Source organism: Callorhinus ursinus, unplaced genomic scaffold (assembly GCF_003265705.2).
Source record: "Callorhinus ursinus isolate GAN/ISIS: 27379988/994484 unplaced genomic scaffold, GSC_fseal_2.0 scaffold20, whole genome shotgun sequence".
Lineage (NCBI taxonomy): Eukaryota > Metazoa > Chordata > Mammalia > Carnivora > Otariidae > Callorhinus > Callorhinus ursinus.
In genome coordinates, this window is record NW_027397082.1 from 20,127,861 (window position 1) to 20,137,625 (window position 9,765).

The 9,765-nt window shown below is 39.9% G+C and overlaps 1 protein-coding gene and 1 pseudogene across 1 annotated transcript in view; one reads left to right on the plus strand and one right to left on the minus strand.

Moving 5' to 3' along the window:
* The window catches only part of DNMBP (dynamin binding protein), a 92,723-nt gene extending 89,316 nt beyond the window's left edge, over positions 1 to 3,407 (plus strand). Inside the window, exons 17-18 of the transcript XR_012381688.1 lie at positions 1,522 to 2,014; positions 2,736 to 3,407. The gene's annotated coding sequence lies outside the window, so the exon portion shown is untranslated. The remainder of the gene's footprint in view (positions 1 to 1,521; positions 2,015 to 2,735) is intronic.
* Positions 1,667 to 1,845, minus strand: LOC112830984 (U4 spliceosomal RNA; annotated as a pseudogene).
* Positions 3,408 to 9,765: the final 6,358 nt, after the last annotated feature.

Here is a 9,765-nt window from a genome sequence, read left to right on the forward strand (position 1 = left end):
AATTGAAACTTGGGTCTGAGGTTTTCTGGCTGAGTCTTTCCCTCTTGTTCTGGAGCCAGACTGTCTAGCTTCAGACACCTAAGAGCTTTGTGACTTGGGCAGCTTACCCCACCTATTCTTCAGCTTCCTCATCTAAAGGAGATGGTCATACTACCAGCACCATGGCTTGTTGTACGGATTGAATGAGTTCGTACATGGAGAGTGCTAGAACACTGCCTGATGCAGAGTAATAAATTGGAGAGCCTTGAGGTCCAAGTCAAGGAATTTAGATTTGATGAGTCTGGTAATAAGAAACCCTGGTAGGTTCTTAAATTTGCCTGTTTTAGGAAAGCTAAATGTTAACAGGATGATTGAGAGGAAGGACAGATCAAAGGCAGGAAAATCTACTTAGTCGGAAAGAAGGTAACTGCTTTGGGCATCAGATTGCTTGAGAGTGGAAAAAAGCGTCCTATAAAGACTATGAAATTGAAGAAATGATGGGATCACTGGCAAAAGGGAGGTCACTGGGGCGGGAGCAGGTTTATGAAAAACGAGGTTTGTTTTAAACACTAGATGCCTGCTTGTCTTGCGCCTGCAAGTGTGGCCTTCAGCCCAGTGGCAAAACTATAACCTGGGAGCTGCTGGAAATGCAGGCCCCTCCCGGGCGTCCCGGGGCTCAAAATCCTGACATGATTTGTGTGTACATCAAAGTGTGGGAACCATCTGTCATGGCAATTTTTTTTTTTTTTTAAAGATTTAATTTTCTTGCGAGAGAGAGACAGGGAGAGGGAGAAGCAGACTCCCTGCTAAGCATGGAGCCGGATGTGGGACTCGATCCCAGGACCCTGAGATCATGACCTGAACTGAAGAGCCGACCGTGGACGCTTAACAGCCACCCAGGCGCCCCCAAGGCAATTTTTTAAATGGAACTTTCTGCTGTCAGAAAAGAATTACAGGGGCGCCTGGGTGGCTCAGTTGTTAAGCGTCTGCCTTCGGCTCAGGTCATGGTCCCAGGGTCCTGGGACAGAGCCCCGCATCGGGCTCCCTGCTCCGCGGGAAGCCTGCTTCTCCCTCTCCCACTTCCCCTGCTTGTGTTCCCTCTCTCGCTGTGTCTCTTTCTGTCGAATAAATAAATAAAATCTTTAAAAAAAGAAAAGAATTACAAAACCCATGGAAGGAAAGGGTATCAGATGTTTCAGACACAACAGAGGAAATGTTATTGAAGAAAATGTCTAAATCCGACTTGTCCGCTTGCTTCATCTTGTGAATTTTCTCCCTTTCCTGCCTGGAAGTAGCTCTTCAGTTGTGCTTTTATCCAAGACTCCTAGGAGAACGGAGCAGTGGTGGGGATTGCCATCTATAGAGTCTAGATTTCTGGCTTTCATCTCAAGATTATTGTGAGAACCAAATAAGATGACACATGTAAATTTTTGTGCAGTGTGAGCTCTAGGAGTACATGGTTCTAATAAGGATTGAATTTTGTGTCACCCTGTTTTAATTAGTTGCAAAGCTAGGACTCTGCTTATGTGGGTTTTGTTTCAGGATCAGGAATACAAACCGGACCTAGAAGAACACAGTTGTTTCACATGGAGAACCTTAGCCCAGAGGATCAAGAAACCTCAAGATGTATACACATCATTCTAAATCCTCTCTCTAGTTGTCACAGCTGGTACAACTGGGGATTTTAAGCTCTTCTGCCTATTAAAACATTGTATTGATGGAGTTTTTACTGTTACACGTTTGTTGGGTACAGCAGAGCCCTTTATCTCACCCAGCCCACTGGAATCTTCTTGCAATTGTTTCAGTTAGCAATAATCGCGCCTCGGATAAACCTCATTGGCTACGATACTGCCACTGCGCAAAGCTCTTCTTGCAATTGTTCCTGAAGATGATTAATAGTATTTTGCCTGTATCAAGAAGGGAGTGTTCAACAACAAATTGGGGGCCTTGCAAGTTACATAGGGCTATCTATTCCTTCATACCCCTCCAAGGTGACCCTCAAAGAGAAAGGAGTCAATTTGGTGTCTTCCCAGAGGTAAGTTCTGGTAGTGTGGTGGGAGGGAGTGAATGTTCTGGTTAGGGCAATGGCGGGGTGTTCATTCAGGAAAGGTTGATTGGGAGCAGGGAGACGCATGGGAATGCACTGCAGACTTGGACCATGGTATATAGTTGTCCCTGAGACACCAAGGTTCAAGCTCCAAACCTCTCCCCTGGCAGCCACTCCTCAAGTCTGGGATCGGGGATGCTGAGAGGGACTGCTGACCCATCCACAGCCTCCTCTTGTCATTGGGATTACCATGTCTCACTTTAACAAGGGACCTTCCTACAACCTCTCAGCGGAGATCAAGAAAAGATAACCTCCCCAAAATGATGAAGCTGAGTAAGACCTTTGCAGTTTGCTAGAAGGGATGACAGGCATGAGCATTGAAACCCATTTTCAGCAGGGCTAAAAGGATGGTATAGTCCTCTACAAATTCAAACAACAGGATTTATTGAAGATCACGAATTATTAAACCAACTTCAGTTGGAGAATATTGGCAATTCTATCCGAGCTACTTGGACTTGGGGTAGTGTATTGGTTTCCCACTGTTGCTACAACAAATTACTACAATTTGTGGCCTAAAACAACACAAATTATCTTACAATTCTGGAGGTCAAAAGTTCAAAATCAGTCTCACAGGGCTAGAGTCACCGTGTCAGGACGGCTGGTTCCTGTGGAGGCTCCAGGAGATAATCTATTTCCTTGTCCTTTCCAGCTTCTAGAAGCTGCCTGCATTGGCTTATGGCCCCTTTCTCCAGCATCAAAGCCAAAAGAATAGTGTCTCCCAATGTCTCCGTCGTCACATCATCTTCATTCTAACTGTGACCCTTCTGCCTCTCTCATGGGGATCCTTTTGATGACATTGGGCCTCTGTGGATCAGGTCACCTCAGTCTCCTTAATCACATCCACAAAGTCCCTTCTGCTGTGTAAGGTAAATAAATCCTCATGGGTTTTGAGGGTTAGGACATGAATATCTTTGAGGACCACTATTCTATCTGCTGCAGGTATGAAGCCACGTGACATTTTTGAGGCAAATGATCTTTTTGAAAATGGAAACATCCAGTTTAGGCTACACTGGTGATTCTGGAATAGGGGTCAGCAGACCTTTCCTGTAAAAGGCCAGATAGTAAATATTCTAGACTTTGCAGGCCATACAGTCTGTCACAACTCCTCAGCTCTGCCATTGTCACCCCAAAGCAGGCATAGATAATAAGTGAGCACGGCTGGGTTTCAGTAAGTCTTCATTTACAAAACAGCCAGCCAGAGTTGGCCCTTGAGCCATACCCCTAACTCTAAGTCTGGCTAAAACAAAAGGATTTGGGTCAACCATTAACATTTGAAGTTAAGTATGCAGGAAAATGAGACCTTCTGACGAAGGAAAATGAAAAGCTAGCAAAAGCGTAATTGGTTTACAGATTGGAACTAACGTATCAGCCAGGCAGGTATTTATGGGGCTAGGAGGTGTCTTTATGATACCAGGATGTAAACCGTGACAAACCAGATCACAGTTTACCTGCAGCTGGGTGCTCACAAGAGAGCCAGTAGGCAATGTTGTTAGCACCAGGTTTGGGAGAGAAATCTGTGTCTAGAAGTACAATCAATGGATAACTTGACAATCTCTACAGAAGGAATCCAACAAAGTTGTTTCCCAGAGAGGAGTGAGTGGCTGTGAGCTTAAGCAGCAGTGTCCCAAAGATTGCTGCTCCTACAGAGCCTGTCATTTGCAGCAGAAGCCAAGAAGAGGGTAAGTGGACCTGAAATCAGAGACCGTGGTTGTCAGGAAGAATAGAGGCTATCACAGCAAGGACCAAGGTGACTAACCGATAGGGCGGCCAAGGCCTTGATTGAAGAAAGGAGCTCATATATTAGTTCATTTCTAAGTTCAGTAAAAACCAAACTAGTCTTTAGTAATTTTTCTTTTCTTCCTGAAACTTTATTTTTCTGCCCATTTTACCTAAAAAAGAAATCCTGCCTTTACATATACCCCTTTTTTACTTTTTGCAACTTCTTTCCTAAGTGGCTGCTTTTTCCACTTGCAGCTGTTAAACTCTACAGCATAATCTGTAACTTGCCTATGAAGTAAAAAGGAATACGGAAATGGACTGCTTCTTATAGCCAACTCCTTTATGAATTTTTACAGTCTTTTACTCTCATATCTTCAGGCATCATAAAGCCTTTTATTTTTTAATTTTTATTCCGGTATAGTTAACATACAGTATTATAATAGTTTCAGGCGTAAACTATAGTGATTCAACTGTTCTGTACATTCCTCAGTGATCATCATGGCAAATGTGCTCTTCATCTTCATCTATTTCCCCAACCCCCCATCCATCTGCCCTCTGGGAACCAACCATCAGTTGGTTTCTTAAGAGTCTGTTTCTTGGTTTGCTTTGTTAATTTGGTTATTTTTACATATAAAGATTTTTAATGACAGCACATGAGCACAAGCAGGGGGAGCGGCAGGAAGAGGGAGAAGCAGGCTCTCCATTGAGCAGGGAGCCCGATGCGGGGCTCGATCCCAGGACCCTGGGATCATGACCTGAGCCGAAGGCAGATGCTTAACCTACTGAGCCACCCAGGTGCCCCTGTTCAGTTGGTTCTTAAATTCCACATATGAGTGAAATCATATGGTATTTGTCTTTCTCCAATTGACTTATTTCACTTAACGTTATATTCTCCAGCTCCATCCATGTTGTTGCAAGTAGTAAGATTTCATTTTTTATGGCTGGGATAATGTTCCATTGTGTATATACACCACATCTTCTTTATCCATTCATCAGTCAATGGACATTTGGGATGCTTCCATAATTTGGCTATTGTAAAGCTGCAGTAAACATAGGGGTGCACGTATCCCTCTGAATTTGTGTTTTTGTATTTTTTGGATAAATACCCAGTAGTGGAATTTACTGGATCATATGATAATTATATTTTTGACTTTTTGAGGAGCCTCCGTACTGTTGTTCTCAGTGGCTGCACCAGTTTGCATTCCCACCAACAGTGCAAGAGGATTCCTTTTTCTCCACATCCTCACCAACACTTGTTTCTTGTTTTTGATTTTAGCCCTTCTGACAGGTGCGAGGTGGATCTCATTGTGGTTTTGATTTGCGTTCCCCTGATGATGATGTTGAATATCTTTTCATGTGTCTGTTGACCATCTGTGTGTTGTCTTTGGAGAAATGTTCATGTCTTCTGCTGTTTTTAATTGGATTAGTTGGGTTTTTTTGATGTTGAATTGTGTAAGTTCTTTATATATTTTGGATACTAATCTCTTATTGGAATTTTGATATGCAAATATCTTTGTCTTTTAGTTTTGTTGACTTCTTTGCGGGCAGAAGCTTTTTATTCTGGTATAGTCCCAATAGTTTATAGTTTGCTTTTTTTCCTCTTGCCTCGGGAGACCTATCTAGAAAAATGTTGCAGCAGCTGATGCCAGAGAAATTAATGCTTGTGTTCTCTTCTAGGATTTTTATGGTTTCAGGTCTCACATTTATGTCTTTAATTCATTTTGAGTTTATTTTTGTATATGTGTGAGAAAGTGGTCCAGTTTTCTCAACACCATTTGTTGAATAGACTTTTTCCCATTGTGTATTCTTTCTTCCTTTATCCAAGATTAATTGAGCATATAATCATGGACTTATTTCTGGGCTCTCTGTTCTGTTCTATTGATCTTGTGTCTATTTTTGTGCCTGTACCATACTGTTTTGATTACTACAGCTTTGTAGTATATCTTTTTAAAATATATCTTTATTTTTTTAAAGATTTTATTCATTTATCAGAGAGAGAGAGCATACGAGCAGGGGGAGTGGCAGGCAGAGGGAGAAGCAGGCTCCTTACTGAGCAGGGAGCCCGATGCGGGGCTCGATCCCAGGACTCCGGGATCATGACCTGAGCCGAAGGCAGACTCTTAACCGACTAAGACACCCAGGCATCCCTGTAGTATATCTTGAAATCTGGGATTGTGATACCTCCAGTTTTGTTCTTTTTCAAGACTGCTTTGGCTATTCGGGGTCTTTTGTGGTTCTATACAAATTTTAGGATTGTTTTTTCTAGTTCTGTGTAAAATGCTATTGGTATTTTGATAGGGATTACATTAAATCTGTAGATTGCTTTAGGTAGTGTGGACACTTTAACAATATGAGCATGGAATATCTTTCCATTTGTTTGTGTCATCTTCAGTTTCTTTCACCAGTGTTTTGTAGTTTTCAGAGTATAGGTTTTTCACTTCCTTGGTTAAGTTTATTCCCAGGTATTTTATTATTTTTGATGCAATTGTAAATGGGATTGGGGTCTTTTTGCATTTTTTTCCTTGTTTTGTTTTTTTAATTTTTTAATTTAAATTTAACTAACAGAGAGTGTATTATTAGTTTCAGAGGTAGAGTTTAGTGATTTATCAGTTGCATATAACCAGTACTCATTACATCAAGTGCCCTCCCTAATGCCCATCACCCATTCCTCCACCCACCTCCTCTCCAGCAAACCTCAGTATGTTTCCTATAGTTAAGAGTCCCTTATGGTTTGTCTCCCTCTCTGATTTCATCTTATTTTTCCCTCCCTTCCTCTGTGTTCATCTGTTTTGTTTCTTAAATTCCACATATGAGTGAGATCATATGATTGGCTTTCTCTGACTTATTTCTCTTAGCATAATACCTTTAGTTCCATACATGTCATTGCAAACGGTTAAGATTTTATTTTTTGGTGGCTGAGTAATATTCCATTTTATATATATATATATATGCCACATCTTCTTTATCCATTCATCTGTCGGTGGACATCTGGGCTCTTTCCACAGTTTGGCTGTTGTGGACATTGCTGCTATAAATGTTGTGGGTGCAGGTGCCCCTTCAGATCACTATGTTTTTATCTTTTGGGTAAACATCTATTAGTGCAATTGCTTGGTCGTAGGGTAGCTCTATTTTTAACTTTTTGAGGAACCTCCATACTGTTTTCCAGAGTGTCTGTACCAGCTTGCATTCCCACCAGCAGTGTAAGAGGGTTCCCCTTTCTCTGCATCCTCACCAACATCTGTTGTTTTCTGACTTGCTAATTTTAGCCATTCTGACCCATGTGAGGTAGTATCTCATTGTGGTTTTGATTTGTATTTCTCTGATGCTGAGTGATCTTGAACGTTTTTTCATGTGTCTGTGGGCTATTTGGATGTCTTCTTTGGAGAAATGTCTGTTCATGTCTTCTGCCCATTTCTTGACTGGATTATTTGTTTTTTGGGTGTTGAGTTAGATTGGATTGTTTCTCTTTTTGCTACTTCATTATTAGTGTATAGAAATGCAATGGATTTCTGTATATTGATTTTGTATCCTTCAACCTTTCTGAATTCATTTATCAGTCCTAGAAGGGTATGTGTGTGTGTATGTGTGAAGTCTTTAGGATTTTCTATATATAGTATCATGCCATCTGCAAGTAGTGAATGTTTTCCTTCTTCCTTACTGATTTGGATGCTTTTATTTCTTTTTGTGATCTGGTTGTTGTGGCTAGGACTTCCAGGACTATGTTGAATAAAAGTGGTGAGAGTAAACATACTTGTTTTGTTCCTGACCTTAGGGGAAAAGCTCTCAGTTTCTCCCCATTGAGTATGTTTGCTGTGGGTTTTTCATATATTGCCTTTATTATGTTGAAGTATGTTCCCTCTAAACCTATTTTGTTGAGGGTTTTTATCGTGCATGGATGTTGTACTTTGCCAAATGCTTTTTCTGCATCTATTAAAATGATCCTATGGTTTTTATCCTTTCTTTTGTTGATGGGATATATCATGTTGATTGATTTGTGAATGTTGAATCACTCTTGCATCCTGGAAATAAATCCCGCTTGATCATGGTGAATGATCTTTTTTCAGTGTATTGTTGGATTTGGTTTGCTAACATTCTGTTCAGAATTTTTGCATCTATGTTCATCAGAGATATTGGCCTGTAGCTCTCTTTTTTTGTAGTAGCTTGTCTTTATCTGGTTTTGGTATCAGGGTAATGCTGGCCTTATAGAATGAATTTGGAAACTTTCCTTCCTCTTCTGTTTTTTGGAATAGTTTGAGAAGAGTAGGTATTAACTCTTCTTTAAATGTTTGGTAGAATTCACTTGTGAAACCATCTGGTCCTGGACTTTTGTTTGTTGGGAGTTTTTTTTTATTACTGACTCAGTTTCATTGCTGGTAATGGGTCTGTTCATATTTTCTCTTTCTTTCGTTATTCAATTTTGGGAGCTCATATGTTTCTAGGAATTTATCCAGCTCTTCTAGGTTGTTTAATTTGCTGACATACAATTTTTCGTAATAGTCTCTTATAATCCTTTCTATTTCTGTGGTGTTGGCTTTTTCTCCTCTTTCATTTCTGATTGAGTTTTTTTTATGAGTCTGGCTAAAGGTTTATCAATTTTCTTGATTTTGGGCCATTGTTCTATTTTCTCTTGTCTCCATGTATTTTATTTCCACTTTGATTTCTTGGTTGAACCATTCATTGTTTAGTAGCATGTTACTTAATTTCCATGTATTTGTGCTCTTTCCAGATTTTTTCTTGTGGTTGATTTCTAGTTTCATAGTGTTGTGGGTAGAAAAGATGCACAGTATGACGTTGATCTTTTTGAATTTGTTGAGACTTGTTTTATGGCCTAATATGTGATTGTTTTGGAGAATGATCCATGTACACAGAATGTATATTCTCATGTTTTAGGATGGAATGTTCTCAATATATCTGTGAAATCCCTCTGGTCCTATGTGTCATTCAAAGCCACTATTTCCTTGGTGGTTTTCTGTTTGGGTGATCTGTCCATCTATGCAAGTGTGGTGTTAAAGTAACACTATTATTGTACTACTATCTTTTTTTTTTTTTTTTTTTTTTTTTTTTACTGCTTTATGTGTTTGCTCCCATGGATGCCTAACTATTTACAATTGTTATACCTTCCTGTTGGATTGTTCTCTTTATGATTGTTTTAAACTCTGTTTTGTCTGATACCAGTATTGCTACCCCAACTTTCTTTTCATATCAATTTGCTTGATAAATGCTTCTCCATCCCTTTACTTTCAATCTGCATGTGTCTTTAGGTCTGAAATGAGTCTCTTGTAGGCAGCATATAGATGTGTCTTACTTTTTTATCCATTCTGTCACCCTAGGTTTTTTGATTGGAGCATTTTGTCCATTTACCTTCAAGTAAATACTGATAGGTATGTACTGCCACTTTGTTACTAGCTTTATGGTTGTTTTTGTAGTTCTTTTCTGTGTCTTCCTTCTCTTGCTGTCTTCTCTCAAGGTTTGGTGGCTTTTTTAATGTATAGATTCCTTTCTCTTTATTTTTTGCATATCTATTACTGGTTTTTGATTTGTCGTTACCATTAGGTTTATATATAACCCTAATGGTGTGTGTGTGTGTGTGTGTGTGTGTGTGTGTGTGTGTGTGTGTATAGTGGTCTATAGTAAGCATACAGTAGTCTATATTAAGTTGATGGTCACTTTAGTTTTAACCCATTCTTTACTCCTCTTCTCCCCGTGTTTTAGGTATATGGTGTCATACTTTACATCCTTATTTTGTGACTTGACTGATTTTTACAGATATACTTAATTTACTGCTTTTGTGTTTCCTACTTTTCTTATTCCTACTATTGTCTTTCCTTTCCACTCAGAGTCCCCTTAACATTTCTTGGAGGGCTGGTTGAGGGATGATGAATTCCTTTGTTTGGGAAACTCTTTCTCTCTCCTATTCTGAAGGCTAGCCTTGTTGGATAGAGTATTCTTGTTTGCAGGGA